General features: G+C 38.6%; 1 pseudogene; it reads right to left on the reverse strand.

The window, feature by feature from the left end:
* Positions 1-1504: 1504 nt before the first annotated feature.
* On the reverse strand, positions 1505-11024 carry LOC149747838 (E3 ubiquitin-protein ligase RNF166 pseudogene; annotated as a pseudogene).
* Between the last annotated feature and the right edge of the window lie 11792 nt (positions 11025-22816).

The following is a 22816-nucleotide window of genomic DNA, read 5'->3' on the forward strand; positions in this document are numbered from 1 at the left end:
AGGTAGAGAGTAGCGTCATGCTTAATATTCAGGACGAGACCCACCACTGACATTTGCAAGGCCCAGGGCAATAATCCAAATGAGAGCTCATGGATCTTGTGTTTAATTATTTTAGAGATGTAAATCAAGCTAACAACCTCAACTTGAATTCTCCTCCCAGTACTTTCTCTTCAGTATAGGACCGTGAATTGCAAGTAGCTCCATTCGGCTAGTTCTGTGAGTTGGAAGGGTCCGGACCCACCAACATCATTAGGTCTTCCTGCAGACCCTTTCCCCTCACTTTAGAATTGGAGCCTGCAAAGTCCCCTCCCAGTTTCCACCTCTGTTCATAGATTGTCCAATCTAAACTACCATTGCTCACGTTGGGTCATGTTTTTTTTTTTGTTTTTTTTTTTTTGCTGCATTCCAACGCACAGTCTCTAGTATCATATGGATCCAGTTGCTAATAGTAGTTGGTCCTCTCCCATTCATATTTCGGGTTCATGAGAATTTCTTATCATATTTTGTAGTAGATGTTGTCCATGGATGTTTTACCTATTTGTTTGTCTATATAGTTGTTCTATCCATTTTTGAGGGAGGATTCATAAAGAAAAAAAGACTTCACACAGAATTCTTGCTTATATGAGAAGGACCTATCCAAGCCTCATTTAATTCATCTATAAAATAGGGGTAATGATAGTACCTATCTTATAGGATTGAGATAAGAATCAGATAACATGAGACATGTGCATTTTTAAACACTGGCCCCAAAGTAGAACTTGAACATATTAGCTCTTATTTTTAGCCATTAGGATCAAGCATGTTCAGAAACTTCTAGATCCTTTTTACCATGAAATTCCAAAGACGCTTTTCTTACATGTTTTTGGAACACAGACCAGATAAGAAAAAGAAAACTACAGGTGGTAGGCGGTGCCATTACTCACAATTGCAATTACACTAGAAAGGTTCTTGACAGCCTGCTATTTGAGGGAAGGCGCAGCAGTTAAAAGCAATAAAGAACTCTTCTTCTCCAGTACAATAATGGACCCTTACAATTTTCACATAGAGATTATAGTGTTGTTAGCTAATAGCTTGAAAAACATTTAAAGTATCTTTAAATAAAACCTCAGAAGTTAACTCCATTAAAAGTTTCAAAAAAACTTGACCATAAAACATATTTTATTAAGAACATAGTAACCTTGTCATCCTTCCTTTGCTTAAATAAATGGCTACAGGGCATATATATATATATATATATATATATATATATACACCAAGAGATTCAGTAAAGTTCAACTCTAAAATCTATTTTTATTCTACTCTATGACATTATGACATATTGTCACATAATAATCTCTCAGTGTAATCTTGGGATTGTTTGTCTTTGACCTCTTTTTTTTTTTTAGCCTCTCTTTTAATTTCCTTAGAGTATAAATAACTGAATGGTTGAGGTTGACATCTGAGCCACCGTTTTGAGGTCGTTTGCTATGCAGCAATAGATAACCTGAACAGAATGAGAGTGAAAAGGGTAGAAAGGGCTTCCCTGGTGGCACAGTGGTTTAAAGTCCGCCTGCCGATGCAGGGGACACAGGCTCGTGCCCCGGTCCAGGAGGATCCCACATGCCGCGGAGCGGCTGGGCCCGTGAGCCTTGGCCACTGGGCCTGTGCGTCCGGAGCCTGTGCTCCGCAACGGGAGAGGCCATAACAGTGAGAGGCCCGCGTACCGCTAAAAAAAAAAAAAAAAAAAAAAAAAAAGGGTAGAAAAATTCAAGTGGAAAATTTAATTTACAGTAATCAAGATAAGGAAAAAACAGTCTCATATCTAAATAATAAAAAATCTCACTTTTTGTAAGATGAGTCATTCATTTATTTCAACAAACATACTCTTTTCTTAGTAACAAATATATCTTCAACTCTCTGTTAGACACCTCCACCTGGATATCCCGTTGGACTTTTTTAACCTAACCTGTCCAAAATGAACACATCCCCTTTCCCTGAAATTGTCTCCTTCTCCTAAATTAATACTTCTGTTAATGTCAGGGTAAGCCTAACTCATATTCAAACTCCAATAGGTACATTCATAAAATAGATATAAAGCCATATACATTCTGGCTTTCAGCTAGTCATCCAATCATTCATTCCTTCAAAACATAATCAGTCCCTGCTAAGTTCCAGACATAAAACTCAAGGCTGAACTACAGAGACGACCAACCAGTCCTTCTTCCTGCCATCAAGGGACTTCCTACAACATTCTATAGCAGCAGCCTTTGCCATTTCATTTCCATTATCTCTGCTCTCTTTCTAGGCATTATTTCTTCTCACTTGAACTAACGGTCAGTTTCTTTACTAAGAGAACTGGTTTTTCTGCCCCCCGTTTTCACTGGTCTGGCTTAACCGTGCTGCTAGATTGACCCTTCTATGCTGATTACTGGATTCCTTGGCAAAAGTGATCCACTGATTTGGTACTAACCTGCTTCCTGTTCTCAGAACTTTAATTCAGCATTTAATGAAACATTCACATAGCATCGTCCCTCTTTATTGAATCCTACTCACCTGCAAGGCACATCTCAAATGCCACCTCTTCCACGAAATCCTTCCTGTGGGTGAGATATCTTTTCGTTCATTTCAAAATCAGTTTATTGAGGGAAGGGGCACCATAGAGTCTAACATGTATTATAGTTATATAAGGTGAATAACTGTCCTCTCCAAACCACGGATTTCATCATCTTCTACCTGGAATAGCCTTTCTCTCAATTGTTTAACTTTTTTGACCCTAATTCACCACAGTCCATTTTCGTAGTTGATTTTCAATTTAGTAGGCTTTACAACTGGATGATGCATTTCATCAATGTTAAAGTTCTGTCTCTGCAAGGTAATACACTTACCATTGCAGCAGCTATGAATAGAGAAATGAAAAGGATCAGATGTCTCAGAAATTTCTATGTGAGTTTATATTAATGATTCTGAAAATCAATAAAGAAGATAAAAGTTAATTCAAATATCTTTTTTCAATTTGTCCTAGAAGAAAGATGACAACGCTAAAGAACATAGTCTTTTACTGCCTCACCGACATGCAGAAGAATATATCAGACTTAAAAAAAGAAAAAGTAAGTCTCTTACTGCTCTGGAAACTTTTTCTTTAAATGTTTCCCACATAATCAGTTTAATGAACTACTGTTTAGTTACAACATTTTCTGCAATATTCTTTTTCTAACAGTTAAAGCTGTTCTTATTTTCATGCAGTATTCATTCTTATTTTCAGAATATTTTTTTGTTTAAACCCTTGTATATAATTCTGTCTTAGAAAAAGAAATTCCTGAGTATTTGACTGAACTTTCAGCCACACGAATCTTTTCCAGTACTGTCTTTCTAACATTAAAAGCTGTACATATTTTCATCTGGAAGTCTTTTTTACAGACGTTTTGTTTAAACTTTTGTATGCAGTGATGCTTTAAAAATGTAATTGCCCACGATTTGACTGATTTTTTTTCAACCACACACACCTAGTAAATGCACCTGAGGAAGTCAGTTGGTGAAGCAAAGCCCACTTGCCTTAAAGACATCCAGAAGATGTGGTACCCCAAAACAAACAGACAAGAAAAAAGATTCTCTCCATCCTAAGAAATCTGCATTTCCATAGCTTGAAGAGCAGAAGCAATCTTTTAAAACATATCTTTACCTTAGTTCTAAGCAACCATAATTCTTTATAAAACATGAGTATCTAGATGTCACTAAGTATGTAGTAAGAGGCAGCCTGACACAGAGGTATGGATGTAGGGCTTATAAGAGGGGCATCTAGACTCCACTACAGACACTGGGAACCTGGGGGCAGATGACTTCACCACTGTGACGCTGCCTCAGCTTCTCCTCCCCAACCTGCAAAATGGGAATAATAACCCCTCACCTTCAGGATTCAGATAAGAATTAACCAGTATAATCAATGGGGGGGTGGGCAGCTGATCTTGGTATAGCAGTTGCAGCAATAGTAACAGAACAAAAGATTCCTGCTGCAGGAAGGGGTGGGGTGTGATTAGTCATGGGAAGTGGATGTCGTCTTAGTTAGAAAAGTTTGTATTCTACTGATATTTTCTTACTGAGAAGCACATTAGGAAAGGGAACCATACTTGTGTGTCTTAAAGCTGTAAGGAATGTGATGTCTGTGAAGGAAACACAACAGAACTGCTGCATATCCACACCAAAGAATCCTATTCTTGAAGCCATGTCTTTCAGTTTATCCTGATGGGTCATGGCTTCACTGAATGTGTCCCTCTTCAGATGGCACATCAACAGGGTTGAACTAAATTATCTTCCCTGTTATCGTCTGGTTGCTCAACTGAGTAGGAACATGGAGAAAGACTTGATTTCCAGAGCACAGTTAGAGGCATCTATTAGCTAACTTGTATGTTGTGCTTTCCACCTTTCTAACTTTACTCTGATGGAGGTCTGCAGTGGTCCTAATGTGCAAATTGGTCTTCTGCCTTGGGTAAATGGAGGGTGCCCGGATAACTGAAAGCCATCCCCTCAGATAACTGTGCTCTGGAAACCAAGTGGGAATGCGAGTGGTAACTAAAACTGAAATGTTTCTACTTGATATATTATTCTGGTCTAGTGGTTTCAGCTTAACTTTCTTTTTGATGAAATGAAGCCACTAAGTCCCCAAATACCCACTTCACTTGGTATTTTGTGGGCAGAGAATGTGTTGATGTAAGAACTGTAGAGATGGCGTTGCACTAATGTGAAAAGTCCCTGTCACCCCCCGGCCTGGAGTCTGTAAGCCATTTGTCTCAGAGCAGCCACTTTTAGATTATGAGCATCCTGACATGTACCAAGAAAGATTGACTGCTCCCTGGAATTTGGGGTTTGGGAAGGGACACACCACCTGGAGCCACAGGTCAAGAATCTATAGGAAAGACAGCTGTCAGTGTGGTGCAGGAATTGTGTAAGGGGCTTTTAGAGAATTTCCTTACAGTTAAGAAAACGGAGTTCTTTTGGATGGGGAGGAATTAGCTGTATAAAAAAGCTGCCTGGCTTTTGTTATTTCCATAAGTTATAGTAATGACCAAATTTTGGAGTGTGACAGGCTTGTTATTTGATAAGAAGATGAAAAGGACGTATTAGAGCAGGAATGAATATGGCGTTGATGGTAATGACACCATCTTTATCATTATACTTGCCTGTATTGGTAAATAGTTACGGTCAAATTCTAAGAAAAACATGCATACATCTTGTGAAGGTAGAGAGGGAGAGAGTAATTAGGGAACATCTCGTAAAGGAGGTGGCAGCTGACCCACGATGCAAGGAAGCAAAGCGAATATAATTTTGATTAATCCTAAAATAAATGTGCTTGCTCCTTGCGTCCCCAGCCAGGCTGGTGTAAAAGCCCACTTGTTCTTTTATTATTATTTTTTTTTTTTTGCGGTACGCGGGCCTCTCACCGTTGTGGCCTCTCCCATTGCGGAGCACAGGCTCCGGACGCGCAGGCTCAGCGGCCATGGCTCACGGGCCCAGCCGCTCTGCGGCATGTGGGATCTTCCCGGACCGGGGCACGAACCCGTGTCCCCTGCATCGGCAGGCGGACTCTCAACCACTGCGCCAACATGAAAGCCTGCCCACTTGTTATTTTCACAAGCATTTATATCTCTCTCATTTCCTCTCCAGCCTTAAGGCAGTAATTACTAGCAGCAGGATCAGCTAGTAACTAAATCACTTTGCTGCCTCTCTGCAACTCTTCCTACTTCGGGCACTATTTCTGCTAACTGGACTTTGGTAAACAGCACTTTGATAAATAGTAAGCCCCTGCCTTTCCCCTTTCTTCTCTCTGCATATCCCTAAAATTCTAACACACTTCTTACATAAAGTTGGAAGAGTGCGCTGAAACACCCCTTTTCCAAGTGTCTCCCTCCTATTATACTGCAAACACCCAGAGGGCACAGAGTTGCCCACTGTAGATGGTACATCCATGTTGACAGAAACGAACTGAAATTCCAAATGGAAAAGCTGATGCTTCCTTCCCTTCTAGTCACCCCTGTTAGAAATATTTAATCTTTAGCTATCACTTAGTCTCCTCCTTCCAAATATTCTCAGAATTCCACTTACGTTCTGAATGACGCTTCATTTTCTCCAGATGTCCTTTAGATTTTCAAGATACTATCCTCCTTTCAGCAATTTTATGGAATTTCACTGGGTTTTTATTCTTCTCATTTGTACCAGCCTGGTCGGATCCATAAGTATTTACAATTATTTCCTCTTAAATCTGAATTTAGATCCAGAATATGTGAGTCCAAATGGAAGCACTTCCTTTTACTAGATTGGATACATTGCGCAAGATGGTTTGCTTCTCCAAGCCTCAGTCTTCTTTTTGGTAAAATTTGAGTGTTTATATCTGTTGGGCCTACAGAGCTGTCATAAGGACCAAATGAAAGAGGGTTTGTACAATGCTAGGGACATGATAATGTACTATAAACATGTTAGCTATTATTTTACTGAGACTAAATATATCAACCACATATAACAATAAAATTCCGACCCACAACCTGTGCAGCAACCAGCCATGGAATCCAAACCACAAGCTCTGTAGCAATTGGCTCCAAAGGGTTAGAACTTGGTCAACAATTGTTAGCTCCCCCAATTTTTGTAATCCTTCTCCCCCACTTCCAATTCAGAACTAGCCAGAGAAATCCAAATAGGATTCCTCCTTTCTAGTTAGCCCACCTTCAACTTCCCTTGCCAGCAACCTCCAATAAAAGCATTTCTAAAAACTTCTCTCATTTTTTCCACTATACAACTTTTTCAATTCTGTTACCTGTCTGCCTTTGAATCTCTGCCAAATGAAGTAATAGTGACTTTGCTAAAGCAAATCTGCATAAATAACCTCTGTTCTCATTTGGGCAGTCTTTGTGTGTATTTTTATAATACTATAGTGTATATTTAAATTTATTCCTATAAAACTTGACAATACTATATATTTTTTTCTCTCAGAGAAATCCATCCATTGGCTTAATGTTGATATTTATTAAACATCTCCTACATAATAATACTGTGATGGCTCCTCCAGGGTTTCATAGAAGACTAAATTATGTAGAGCCATAAGTTATGTGGAACCCTGTGGAACACACGGCTTTGCTTGGAAGATACGGTACAAAATAAGAAAAAGTAAAGTCAGAAATTCAAGACAGGCTAAAAATAATGTTTATAAGGTAAAATCAGTGATACAGGCTATAAATGTGCTGATTCCAAAAAGTAGATATCACATATGCTTACCCAGGATCTAGGAAGGCTTCGAGCAGGAAATGTGATTTGAACTGAGATTTGTAGGAAAGTTCTAAACTGAGGGTGGCAGCAGGAAGTGAAGATAATCCAGACAGGGAAACATCTATTAGTAATGTCCAAAGCAGGAATGTGCAAAAACATTTTCCTGATAGGAAAGCGTGTAGTAATTGCAGCAGCAATCTGTTGGGAGATAAATGGGATACAAGAAAGTAGTGGCAATTAAGACTATAAAATCATTCACCAAAATGTGAACTTTATCCTGAGAAGCTCCTGAATGTTTGTGATCAAGGGCATAATATGTGTAGATGTAATTTCAAATTTAGAAGTCTTCCCTCCAGATGTTAACTTCTCAGCATGTGTTGGGAAATATTTCCCCCTACTTAGAATAATTTATGAATAAAAGTATTACTTTTGACATAACTAACTTTAAAATATTTTAAATTATCAAATAATTTCTAAATACTGAAATCATGGTCTCTGTTTAATTAACTTTCCCGGGAAAACTCCTTTTAATGCTTGTTTAGTTAAAAAAGCATGCCGAGAGAAAGACTTTGGAGAACGTAAAGACATTATGCATATTCATTTCTTATCCATTTTTTATTGGAGTATAATTTACAATGTTGTGCTAGCTTCAGGTGTACAGCAAAGTGATTCAGTTACACACAAACACACACACACGCACATATTCTTTTTCAGATTCTTTTCATTGTAGGTTATTACAAGACACTGAGTATAGTTGTCTGTGCTATACAGTAGGTTGTTTTTCTATTTTATACATAGTAGTATGTATATGTTAACCCAAAACTCTTAATTTATCCCTCTCACCTTTTCCCCTCTGGTAACCATAAGTTGGTTTCCTATGTCTGTGAGTCTATTTCTGTTTTGTAAATAAGTTCATTTTTATCAGTTTTTAAGATTCCATGTATAAGTGATATATTTGTCTTTCTCTGTCTGACTTACTTCACTTAGTATGATAATCTCTAGATCCATCCACGTTGCTGCAAATGGCATGATTTCATTTTTATTGCTGAGTAATATTCCATTGTGTATATATATATATATATCACATCTTCTTTATCCATTCATCTGTAGATGGCCATTTAAGTTGCTTCCATGTCTTGGCTATTGTAAATAGTGCTGCAATGAATATTGGGGTGCATGTATTTTTTTTTCTTTTTTATGCTTTGGGACATTTTATTTAAATTGTTTTTAAAGACAGCAATAATTTATGCCATGAACCAAACGAGGGTGCCGATGAGCATCTTCTGAACTGCCTGGTCACTGCCCCGGCCCCTGCGCTCTGCCACTGCTGGGGATGGCCCTGCCGGGGGTGGGAGGTGGTCAGCTTTGGAACAGTGACAGCAGGGCCGAGGCCAAGACCCAGGCGGGAGGGTCGCTGCAAGTGGCCGGGCGTTGGGATTTCTTCCCGTTATTATCACAGTGACCCTGGGGAACGGCGAGGTGACCTGGGGACGTGGTGACCTCGGTCCCCGCACACAGCGATTGACCTGTCTCTCCTCTCCTCCCCCTACCAATCCCACAACGGTTCGTTGTTTTTTTTTTTTAAATATAATTTTGTAAATGTTCCATAAAAATACTATTATTCCTAGTCAAACACAGATATTGCAATATGAAGGGTAACTGCTCTGTCTTTGCTCTAGAAAATGTGAAAAGGTCATCACATCGGATAATATAGAAGAGTGTGGAACCTCTAGGTATCACAAAAGCCAGTACCGAGCACGCGAGGGGGAAGAGTTGCCAGGTGCTGGGCCGGGGCCCCCTCCGCACTTCCCTGCTCAGTGCCGGGGCCTGTGGACGTGGCAGGGCCTGAAGGGTCCTCTCTGCAGGGAGGACATCATGGCTTTGAGACACAGACAGTGGCCACACTCCGCCCCAGTGGCCGGGCCCCCGAAGCCACCTGCTCAGCCCGAAGCACCGAAGAGCCGGTGACGACGGGGACGTGGCCTCTCCTCCTTCAGCAGTGAGGCTCCACCTGGCCCTCAAGGCGCCTTCGCAGGCAGGCCTGGGCCACAGGAGCTGGCAGGGCCTGTCCCTTGAGGCAGGAGGCCTGGGCCAGTGACCGTGCCTTCAGTTCTCAGACAGAGACAGGGCCAGAGAGGCCTGGAAGGCGACCTCCTCATCGATGCTGCAGTCCACAAAGGTGTCGTAGGAGAACTTGTGCCGGGGGAGCAGGTGCTGCAGGAAGTTGGCACTCTGGTAGCTTGGGTCGCCCCAGGCCACAGCCGAGCAGATGGGACACACCACGCGGTTGGGGTCACTGTAGTGCTTGTCCATGCAGTGCTTTACCAGCTTCTGCTGGTCCAGGCTGCGGGCGCCACAGTAAGGGCAGGCGAAGGTGGACCTGTTGGGGATGGCGCTAGGGATGGGCTGGGATGTGGGCACCACAGGGACGAGCTTGGGACAGTTAGCCATCTGCTCCTGGACCTTCAGGCAGGAGGCAACGTGCACCCTCATCTTGGCCAGCGTCACCTTCTTACTGCAGCCCCACAGGGTGACTTGTAGGACGAAAGCTGCTTCTCCACGTGGACGGCCTTGTCCACTTTCTTGGGGTTGAAGGGCAGGCAGCACCGTGGGCACGGGGGGATGGCACCTGCAGGCATGGCCGGAGGTACTCCCCGCGGAACCTCTAATTCTTGCAGCCAGTGGGATGGCTCCGCCGCTGAACAAGCTGTCCTTACAGGAATGCGAGGAAAGTTGGCCTCCCTGTCCCTTCTACCCACCGGCTCCACTTCTGCCTTCCAGGGCCGGCATGTATCTTTTTGAATTAGAGTTTTCTCGGAATATATGCCCAGGAGTGGGATTGCAGGATCATATGGTAGCTCTATTTTTATTTTTTTTAAGGAACAGCCATACTGTTCTCCATAGTGGCTGTACCAATTTACATTCCCACCAACCATGTAGGAGGGAGGGTTCCTTTTTCTCCACAGCATTTATTGTTTGTAGACTTCTTGATGTTGGCCATTCTGACTGGTGTGAGGTGATACCTCATTGTAGTTTAGGTTTGCATTTCTCCAATAATTACCAATATTGAACATATTTTCATGTGCCTGTTTGGCCATCTGCATGTCTTCTTTGCAGAAAAGCCTATTTAGGTTTTCTCCCCATTTTTTTGATTGGGTTTTTTTGTGTTTTTTTTTTGTATTAAGCTGTATGAGCTGTTTGTATATTTTGAAAATTAATCCCTTGTTGGTAACATCATTTGCAAGTATTTTCTCCCAGTCCCTAGGTTGTCTCTTCTTTTTGTTTATTGTTTCCTTTGCTGTACAAAAGCTTTTAACTTTAATTAGGTCCCATTTGTTTATTTTTATTTCCATTACTCTAGGAGACAGATCTAAAAAAATATTGCTGCAATGTATGTCAAAGAGTGTTCTGCCTATGTTTTCCTCTAGGACTTTTATAGTATCTGCTCTTACATTTAGGTTTTTAATCCATTTTGGGTTTATTTTTCTATATGTAGTTAGAGAATGTTCTAATGTTATTCTTTTACATGTAGCTGTCCAGTTTTCCCAGCAACACTTATTGAAGAGACTCTCTTTCCTCCATTGTATAGTCTTACCTCCTTTGTCAAAGATTAATTGATCATATGTGAGTGAGTTTATTTCAGAGCTTTCTATCCTGTTTCATTGATCTACATGTCTGTTTTTGTGCCAGTACCATACTGTTTTGATTACTGTAGCTTTGTAGTATAGTCTGAAGTCAGGGAATCTGATTCCTCCAGTTCCGTTTTTCTTTCTCAAGACTGTTTTAGTTTTTCTGGGTCTTTTGTGTTTCCATACAAATTTAAAAATTTTCTTGTTATAGTTCTGTGAAAAATGCCAGACATTATGCATATTCATTTTATTATCAAGTCTTCACTGGGCTATATTTGTAGGTCCATACTCAGCAAAACTTCCATTAAGAAAAAAAAAAAAGGTCATGAAGAACCTAGGAGTAAGACAGGAATAAGGACACAGACCTACTAGAGAATGGACTTGAGGATATGGGGAGGGGGAAGGGTAAGCTGTGACAAAGTGAGAGAGTGGCATGGACATATATACACTACCAAACGTAAAATAGATAGCTAGTGGGAAGCAGCCGCATAGCACAGGGAGATCAGCTTGTTGCTTTGTGACCACCTAGAGGGGTGGGATAGGGAGGGTGGGAGGGAGGGAGATGCAAGAGGGAAGAGATATGGGGATATATGTATAGCTGATTCACTTTGTTATAAAGCAGAAACTAACATACCATTGTAAAGCAATTATACTCCAATAAAGATGTTTAAAAAACAAACAAACAAAAAAAAACTAATATGCTGTAAAGTTCTCCGTTGGATAATGATCACAAACAACTCTAAACAAACAAAAATGATATAGCATGAAAGCTTACAAACAAGCTGAGGTAGAGTTTTGGTTTATAGTGTTTTTGTTATTTTTCTGAAGTAGAAATGCCACCTTTCCAATAACTTTGAAGGTAAATCTTAACTTGCTGGTAAATACACTATGATAGCTACTTTCAAGGAAGAAAAATTCAGAGGCAAGAAGGGAAAGGGCATCTTTTGGGGATGCTCACTAGCCCACCAACCTCTGAGCACTGAGGTGAGTCCCTTCGTGGCCATAATCTTTCCTCATCTTCTGGTCTCCACCATCACAGCCAAGTATGTCTCCCAGCCTTACTCTATTAGATGTTAGAATCTTTATTTTGATGCATTTTATCTGTTAAAATTTCTAACATTTATTTTCAAGGTAATCTCATTATATGTTCAAGGTTTGATTTTAGTGGAATATCAAGTGCATGTATCAAACTGCTCTCCAGATATTTAATTTGAGAACTGTAGAAAATCATATGTATTATTGCTATGTCGAACCTATTTTGTTTCCTTTCTCACCTCCCTTTCTGTCTTTCTGAGGCCCAAGCACATACTGAAGATACTCAACTCATTTAATATTTCAAAGCAACATTGGGAGAATGATTCTTTCTGCATCTAATAAGGAGGTGTGTCAAGAAGTAAATGTTTTGGTGTTGAATCAAACTACTGACAACCTCTATATCTAGAACAACCAGAGTTCATAAGTCTTTGGTGTCCTGGAGAAAGGAATCCTTAAAAAAAGGAAACGTTTTCCTTATTGCCCACAGGGATGTATCCTGAGAGTCTAAAATGTTGACCCTAAGTCTGCTCAGGAGATCAGAACAAATTATTTAAACTTGAAAAGTCACTTTGGACGCCCCATGCAACACCCATCCCACAAACGCCTTATGGCTTGAAGCATACGAGTCGAACAAATATATGAATCATTGTACATTCTTCTGGAATCTCCATATGTTCGACTGGCCAAGAGTAAGATTGTTTTCCACTGGATTGTACCATCTTTCCTTGAATGATTATGCTTGAATTATTAGAGCAAAGCTATAGAGTTTTGCAGTGTATCTTTTCTAATAGTTCTTAAATATCAGTGAGTTGAATATCTCTTCTCCATGGAAAGACAGCTTGGTAGTAGTGAAAAACATACAGAAAAAGCATGGTTGGGGACATAAACTAGCCATATGTCTCAGATACAATAAAATATTTTACAGTAAAAAATAATACTTCATAATTACAACACATTTTTGGTAAAATGATAACAAGTGCACAGATCATATAGAAAAATGTTTTTTAAAGGGGAATAAATGAATAAAACTTAAAGATAGTAATAAAAGAAGAGATTTAAAAGTTGAAAAGATTGAACTACATATTCTCTCAGGTGATCTATAATGAAAAGAGAATAGATGGCATTGCTAGTGAGAGGGGAAATGTCCGAGTGGAGTGTCAATCACAGCTTAGTCAAAGAGAAGTTCAGAAGTAAAACTTGGCAAATCAGAGGAGGTAAATAGTTCCAGAAACATAAGGCTTTAAAGTGAGACACCAGAGGAGAAAAAGATAAAAGTTGCATAAAAAACAAGCAGGGATATTTACAGATAGAAAATTAGGTATGTATAGAAGGGAGAGTTGAGGAGGAACTTTGAAAACTGGAAGTGATTTTACCTGCAGGTTAACAGGAATTCAACAGCCCAGTAAACTGGTCCTTTTATTATAAATTTCCCTTACATCTGAGGTGCTCATCACATGGTGAAGATAAAAACCAGAATAATATAAACTTAACATCAATGTCCTGACTTGGAGACCAGAGGAAGTCATATTTTCGACTATGAAAAAATGGGAAGTATATGGGACCACAGAATCCTAGGGTTGAAGGCATCCGATGGGTGTCAGTTGCTTGAGTCTCATTTATAAATTATTTTCCAAAAGCTCATTACTTCTAAGGCAGTCCATTTTGGTCAGAATATTCTGTCAGATATGTCTACCTTGTATTGAGTTGGGGAGTCTCTCCCTGTGCATCCATGACTCATTGGCCTTAACTGTAGGGCCACATAAAAAGACTCAAGTCTTCTACATCAGATCCAGCTACTGTGCTCTTCATCAGGTGGTCTATTCAAGGTAACATAAAGACGAATCTTCTAACCAGGGTCCATAAGGTATGATTTTAAAACTCTGCTATCAGCATTAGTGTTCTCCTTTGGGCGTACTCCACTTATTTTAAAATTCTTAGTATAATCTGATTAGCCTCCTGGCCACTATTATTTTACGAAGGTGATATCAATCATTGAGTTTTGCAATGAGCCATATCATACTGTTGACACTTACTGAACTGATTCAAGTTAAACACATGCTGCTACTAAGCCATCTTTACTGGATCCTGGATATATATGAGTAATTTTGTTTTCTTTCAAGTTTGGGACCTTACATTTACATCAGATGATACATTATTTTATTGGTCTGTTGTTCTGTCAGGACATTTTTAGCTCTTCATTCAGTCACTAGATCACATATCTTGCTCAGTACAGTGTCTGAGCCACCATGTCATTTAATAACTTGATATGTCATTGATATAAAAGTGATTGAAACAGGGCAGAAGACAGAGCACAGCATCAAAGATGTCACTCAGGTTTGGGATTCAAACATTCCTAGGTGTATGATCAACTCAAACACATTTCTTCAGCTTGTCCTCAGTGATAACCTGAGAAAATGTGAAATATTTTTCTACCCCATTTCTCTCATCTGCAAGATTAGTAAGCCCGTATAAAAGTTAAATTAGATAATAGAATATTTTCTTACTGAAATTTTGCATGATCCTAGTGATCATGACTTTCTTATTTTTTCTCCTCATGTCCTAGGTTATCTTCTTTAACTATGTGCTTAAAAAATAATGATAAAAGTAATGGGTTCTCATGATAAAATTTAAAGTCACACAACTATAAAACATAAAAGACTTTCATTCTCTCCAGTGCCCATACACAACTCCCTAGAAGTAACACAGTTAAAAGTTTGTCATATATATTCTCAAACATATTTCATGTTATATTCATATTCATATATACAGATAGAGGAATGGTTATACCCTGTATCTGTGAGTTTGGATATAGACAGAACACATATATGTTTATACCATCCATCTATCGTACATCTACTGTTTATGAATGCACCCACCTAACTACCCAATGCTTTCATCCTGTTCAGCTAATGGCCTTTTTTACTCTAAATACACTGATTTATTTTAATGGAATAATTCAAGTTACATTGTAATTTACATCAAGTGTAGATAACTTCTATTTGCTTTTCCAGATTTATTTGCCACCCTTCTTCACCTTCTTCTGTGTCCTGGGAGGCTGGCATGCATGGACCACATCAACAGACTCCCTTACCCTTTGACTTTCAGTTTGGTTGAACCACAAGAAAGCACCAGCAACACATTGGAGAGAAGGGGAAGAGTCACCCTTCCCTCTCTTAAGGTTTGTCTTGCACTGGCTACCTCCCTTGACCAAAGGTCCTAGCTCCTGTGAAGGTGGCCCTCTCTTCTTGTCTTCTGGGGACCCTCTATCTCTTTCCCCTTTAGGCACAGAGATGATAACTGTTCCTGTTGTTTCTAGCACCATTTCCCCTATGCCTTGCCAACACATATTTAAGTTGTTCCTTCATCAAATTGAATGGGCGATCTGTTTCTGACAAGAATCCTGATAGATATATTTATTGACGATTTTTAGATTCTTTACAATATTTTACTACTGCAAAAAATTTCAGTGAGCTACGTTTTACACACATCTGTGCACAATTTAGTTAGTGTAGGAAATGTTCTAAAAGAGGTTTTTATGATCCTCTACTTTTTTACAATTTCCAGATATTTCCAAATTTACCATAAAAAAGGTATACATTTGGACTTACAATGATGCTGTGTGAGAGTCTGTGGGAGTGTAAACTGAGTTCCCTGTACAGTATGCAATCCATCTGAAGTATTTAATAATTCATTCTAGAATTTTCCCTTAGTTTGAAGTAGAAATCACTGATTACTGTTTTCAGAAACCATTTCTGATGTTTTAGGAAAAAACTGGAAAACTATTTCTCAGCATTCATTTCTCTCTCCTCTTCCCAGGATCCTTCCACAATATCTGATAGTAGGTTTGACTTCATGCCTGAATCCCTTAGTCCGGGGCTGGAACCCACCTGCAGCATTAATGAAAAACCTGGAGTGTTTACTAAACCTCTTTAACTTGGAGGGATTCAACTTCAAACTCAGTCTTTCTTTCACTAGGAAGCTGTTAATATCCTTGTTCAAGACTTTCAGTTCTAGTTATTGTTTTCCCTCTGGGCTCCTTGGAGCCTCCCAGCCCATAAGTCCATCAAGGATGGGTGGAGAGTTTGAAAGAAGATTTTTTGGGTTTTCTCTCTGTGGCCCTGCCTTCTGAGATACTGCCTTCCTAGTTTTCCAGGCTTGGAGACAGTCCTGAAATCCAATAAGTTATGACTTTGTACTTGAGTATTATCTTTGCCTTGCTGTGGGGACTGGGGAGTGCCCCAAGGGAAAATCATATGGATCCTTCAAGGGTCATATGCTCTCTAGCTCCTGCGAACATTAAGTTCTTTAACCAGTTCCTTTTAAATATTTTGTTCAGAGTTTATTAGCATTAGTAGTATAGTAAGCCACTCTACCATTACCAGAAACCAGAACTTGGTATATGACCTTTTAACTTTTAGGAGTCAAGTAAAAGCCTGGGTGTTTGTATGCAACTATTTTTGCTAAATTTTACTAAGTGAGGAAACCAATGATACTCAAGAGTTAAAACTTTGAGATAAGAGGGTTCCTATTTTATCATCTGTGACAATAATGGAAATTCAAGGCTTAAAACCCAGAACATTTTGTTGCTAAGTGTATATATTAGTCTTAGAATTATAATAAACTTTAAACTTTATTTTATCATTCCAGTTTCTCTCCGAAATTCTTATATAAAACAAAAAATATTGTAATAGCTTTATAGAAGTTAATTGAATCGTTTCAGAAATGACTAAAACCTTACACTCTGGTCTTGCGTATTTCGGGGAGAATTCTGGCCTTGACTTCAGAGGCATGTGAGGCTCTCTACACTCAGCACATTAATCGCTGAAAGTGGTTAATATGAGAAAGGCTGTACTTTTCCATTAACTCAAATTCCTCATTTACCTTTATTGTTATCTAAGAAGAAAGGCTTTATTAAAATAAATTTGGTAGTTTAAAGAATAATAGAGAAGGTACTTAATTCAATGAAGAGAGAAACTGCTTTTAAGCACACTTTTGCAGTTTGGAAGCACACATTTAAAATCCAGCAGTTGAAAGACTAATTAGAATTCATTCTTATCTTTTTACTAAAGCATGAACCATCATGTAAGCATGGTTCAGGATCTTTTTAGCTTATTTCTAGCTTTGGCCTTTAGCATTTTCAAGTTGCTTTTCCTCCTGTGCACGTCCATTGCTGCTACTAACATCACAGCTTGTGATTATTAGTTTACACATCTGTACCCTCTGATCGCCTCTGTTTTATTCAGCTTCATGGGCGCTGTACCCAGCATGGTGCCTTAGATGTGGTAGGTACAGAATAAAATTTAATTGTAAGTGTATTTATTTTGAATGTCTACATAAATAGAAAGAGTATAATGTTAAAACTTTATAATCAGGAGAAGTAACAACTGACACTGCAGAAATACAAAAGATCATGAGAGATTACTACAAGCAACTCTATGCCAATAAAATGGACAACCTGGAAGAAATGGACAACTTCTTAGAAATGCACAACTTGCCAAGACTGAATCAGGAAGAAATAGAAAATATGAACAGACCAATCACAAGCAATGAAATTGAAACTGTGATTAAAAATCTTCCAACAAACAAAAGCCCAGGACCAGATGGCTTCACAGGCGAATTCTATCAAACATTTAGAGAAGAGCTAACACCTATCCTTCTCAAACTCTTCCAAAATATAGCAGAGGGAGGAACACTCCCAAATTCATTCTATGAGGCCACCATCACCTTGATACCAAAACCAGACAAAGATGTCACAAAGAAAGAAAACTACAGGCCAATATCACTGATGAACATAGACGCAAAAATCCTCAACAAAATACTAGCAAACAGAATCGGACAGCACATTAAAAGGATCATACACCATGATCAAGTGGGGTTTATTCCAGGAATGCAAGGATTCTTCAATATACGCAAATCAATCAATGTGATAAACCATATTAACAAACTGAAGGAGTAAAGCCATATGATCATCTCAATAGATGCAGAGAAAGCTTTTGACAAAATTCAACACCCATTTATGATAAAAACCCTGCAGAAAGTAGGCACAGAGGGAACTTTCCTCAACATAATAAAGGCCATATATGACAAACCCACAGCCAACATCATCCTCAATGGTGAAAAACTGAAAGCATTTCCACTAAGATCAGGAACAAGACAAGGTTGCCCACTCTCACCACTCTTATTCAACATAGAGTTGGAAGTTTTAGCCACAGCAATCAGAGAAGAAAAGGAAATAAAAGGAATCCAAATCGGAAAAGAAGAAGTAAAGCTGTCACTGTTTGCAGATGACATGATACTACACATAGAGAATCCTACAGATGCTACCAGAAAACTTAGAGCTAATCAATGAATTTGGTAAAGTTGCAGGATACATTAATGCACAGAAATCTCTGGCATTCCTATACACTCATGATGAAAAATCTGAAAGTGAAATCAAGAAAACACTCCCATTTACCACTGCAACAAAAAGAATAAAATATCTAGGAATAAACCTACGTAAGGAGACAAAAGACCTGTATGCAGAAAATTATAAGACACTGATGAAAGAAATTAAAGATGATACCAACAGATGGAGAGATATACCATGTTCTTGGATTGGAAGAATCAACATTGTGAAAATGACTCTACTACCCAAAGCAATCTACAGATTCAATGCAATCCCTATCAAACTACCACTGGCATTTTTCACAGAACTAGAACAAAAAATTTCACAGTTTGTATGGAAACATAAAAGACCCCGAATAGCCAAACCAATCTTGAGAACGAAAAACGGAGCTGGAGGTATCAGGCTCCCTGACTTCAGGCTATATTACAAAGCTACAGTAATCAAGACAGTATGGTACTGGCACAAAAACAGAAAGATAGATCAATGGAACAGGATAGAAAGCCCAGAGATAAACCCACGCACATATGGTCACCTTATCTTTGATAAAGGGGGCAGGAATGTACAGTGGAGAAAGGACAGCCTCTTCAATAAGTGGTGCTGGGAAAACTGGACAGGTACATGTAAAAGTATGAGATTAGATCACTCCCTAACACCATACACAAAAATAAGTTCAAAATGGATTAAAGACCTAAATGTAAGGCCAGAAACTATCAAACTCTTAGAGGAAAACACAGGTAGAACACTCTATGACATAAATCACAGCAAGATTCTTTTTGACCCACCTCCTAGAGAAATGGAAATAAAAACAAAAATAAACAAATGGGACCTAATGAAACTTAAAAGCTTTTGCACAGCAAAGGAAACCATAAACAAGACCAAAAGACAACCCTCAGAATGGGAGAAAATATTTGCAAATGAAGCAACTGACAAAGGATTAATCTCCAAAATTTACAAGCAGCTCATGCAGCTCAACATTAAAAAAACAAACAACCCAATCCAAAAATGGTCAGAAGACCTAAATAGACATTTCTCCAAAGAAGATATAGAGACAGCCAACAAACACATGAAGGAATACTCAACATCATTAATCATTAGGGAAATGCAAATCAAAACTACAATGAGATATCATCTCACACCAGTCAGAATGGCCATCATCAAAAAATCTAGAAACAATAAATGCTGGAGAGGGTGTGGAGAAAAGGGAACACTCTTGCACTGCTGGTGGGAATGTGAATTGGTACAGCCACTATGGAGAACAGTATGGAGGTGTGTTAAAAAAACTACAAATAGAACTACCATATGACCCAGCAATCCCACTACTGGGCATATACCCTGAGAAAACCATAATTCAAAAAGAGTCATGTACCAAAATGTTCATTGCAGCTCTATTTACAATAGCCCGGAGATGGAAACAACCTAAGTGCCCATCATCGCATGAATGGATAAAGAAGATGTGGCACATATATACAATGGAATATTACTCAGCCATAAAAAGAAACGACATTGAGCTCTTTGTAATGAGGTGGATAGACCTAGAGTCTGTCATACAGAGTGAAGTAAGTCAGAAAGAGAAAAACAAATACCGTATGCTAACACATATATATGGAATTTAAGAAAAAAAAATGTCATGAAGAACCTAGGGGTAAAACAGGAATAAAGACACAGACCTACTAGAGAACGAACTTGAGGATATGGGGAGGGGGAGGGGTGAGCTGTGACAAAGCGAGAGAGAGGCATGGACATATATACAGTACCAAACATAAGGTAGATAGCTAGTGGGAAGCAGCCGCATAGCACAGGGATATCAGCTCGGTGCTTTGTGAGCGCCTGGAGGGGTGGGATAGGGAGGGTGGGAGGGAGGGAGACGCAAGAGGGAAGAGATATGGGAACATATGTGTATATATATAACTGATTCACTTTGTTATAAAGCAGCAACTAACACACCATTGTAAAGCAATTATACCCCAATAAAGATGTTAAAAAAATTAAATTAAATTAAATTAAAAAAAAACTTTATGATCAAGATTTTTTTTGTCTCTTACTGGCATTCTACAATTATTCTGACCGATTGATATTTTTCTAAATATTTTAAAAGCAACTTATTAAGTAAATTTAATTATACCAAAAGTTTGGGGAAATCTGACATTATAGAAGGTAAGCTACAGAAGTTTTGTAAATTTCATGGACGGTCGGAAGTGAAGTTAGGATTTTACCTGAAACTTACTCTCCATCCCTCTTTCATGGCTCTCCATTAGCTTAGTGATTCTGTCAAGTTCAGGAGTGTAGTACTAGGCCCTGCCGCCTCAGAAAACTGATTTGCTGGCTCAATTCAGGCACAAGGACTGAACTTACATTCTGTAAAACGTCAGAATGCCAGTTTACAAGATCTAAACTCCCACAGAAACTAGCTACTCTTCCCAACTTCTATTTTATGCATTGTTTTTGCATTATGGTATATCAAATTAGGATCTGAAATTTATTTTCTGGAAATCAAATGTAAAAAGGAGTTAACATCAGCTACAACAATGATAATAATGCTAATAAGTATAAAATAATAAATAACAACTACCATTTATAGAGCAGGTACCATAGACCAACCTCTTTTCTACATGCCATGGTTCAATGTTTTACATTAACCTAAGATTCCCGAACATATTTATTTATACATTAAGAATATACAAATTATCATAACAAGACAAATTCAGATCCTTGTACTAAGATCTATTGGATCTCTTTGTAACAGCACTGTGACTCAGAAATCTTATTTTAGTTATACTCACACACATTGAAATACACATGAAATTCACAAGTAGTTAAAGATCTACTACTGAAAAATATGCCAGACCCAGATTATTTTATAGAAGAGTTCTAACAACCTTTTTTTTTTTTTTTTTTTTTTTTTGCAGTACACGTGCCTCTCACTGCTGTGGCCTCTCGCACCGCGGAGCACAGGTTCCGGACGCGCAGGCTCAGCAGCCATGGCTCACGGGCCCAGCCGCCACGAGGCATGTGGGATCTTCCCGGACCGGGGCACGAACCCGCATCCCCTGCATCTGCAGGCAGGCTCTCAACCACTGCGCCACCAGGGAAGCCCTAACAACCTGTATTTTTAAACTACATAGAGTACAGAAAAATATAGAACATTTTGTTTATTTAACGTATTTTAAGATAAGTTATTTTAATATTCAGAAATTATAGAAATATAATGGACAACCAATATTCACCACTCAGATTAGACAAATATAAAACAGGTTGTTTTATTTGTTTCTGATCTTTAAGAAATAAACCTTTATAGCTTTCTTTTACCCCTTCATATCTCGTCTTTCTTTCCTTGTCCCTACATGTTTATGTAGTGTTACTTCACATGAATGCAACAATATACAATAAAGAAATTAAAAATTTTTTTCAACAGCAGAATCATTCATTTATTATTCTACAGCTTGCCTTTCATTCATTTAACATTCTGACTTTGATTTTCATTCATGTGATAGGTGTAGATCCAACATGCTTATTTTAAATGCTACATAAAATAACCTACAATTATATTGTTATATATGCCAAATGTATGTCATATTAACTGTATATAATCTTACAATAACCCAGTGAGGTCTATATTACTATTATAATTACCATTGTTTTTTCCATGAAGAAAATGAGAGAGAGAGATTAAGTGAATTCTTCAAGGTTATACAGTCAGTCAGATGGAAACCAGGATTTGAATCCAGCCATCTGGTTTCATTTTCTGTGCTCATAGCCACTTTGCAACACCATCGCTCACTGCTACATTTTCCATTGTTTCACTATAATGTAACATTTCCTTGAGCTTTTTACATATTTATCTTTTATAGGATTTTTTAATAAGTTCCTTTTATATCTAACAGCTGCTGTTGCACTGATTCCTGTATTTCTATTTATATATATTTAAAGATATTCTTTCTTTCATTTTCTTTTTTGTTTGTTTTGGGAAAAGGAAGAAATCCTAAATGAAAAAAGTTATTTTTAAATTGATCTAAGGTTTTAATCCATCTAGAGTGATAAAACATTGTTCACTCTTCCTTTGTACTTGTTTTCTGAAGGCATTTTGGAGTTTCTCTTGGCAGATTCACCTGGAATGTGGGGTCCTGCATGGGCTCCCAATAAGGAATATTAGGATGAAATAAGGCAGTAAGTGTAAGTCACTAAAGGCAGTTCTGGACATATAAGCTTTTAATAAGCATTGGAACTTCCTATTATATCTGCTGTTTAGCATTTCTTTGTTGCCTTCATCTGGCCCCTACGGATCTCATTCTAGACCCTCTTGTTATACTGGTGAGTTGATGTAGGCTCTGGCTGTAAGGCGGCTAATTAATGTCTCCCTTGGAATGCACCTTTACAGACCCCTGAGACCCAGGCAACAAACACCCCCAGCTCTTTTCAGCCTCTTCCTATTTGCATCATAGCTCTGGTTTCAAATGGTGAGTACATCTCATTCCCTGCCTCATGTGGTCACTTTTAGTCTTTTACTTCATAAACTCTCTTCTCCCTGACCCTATTTCCA

Source organism: Delphinapterus leucas, chromosome 12 (genome assembly GCF_059928025.1).
Source record: "Delphinapterus leucas isolate spDelLeu-1000000601 "Yukka" chromosome 12, BTC_Dleu_Yukka2, whole genome shotgun sequence".
In the NCBI taxonomy this organism is placed as follows: Eukaryota; Metazoa; Chordata; class Mammalia; order Artiodactyla; family Monodontidae; genus Delphinapterus; species Delphinapterus leucas.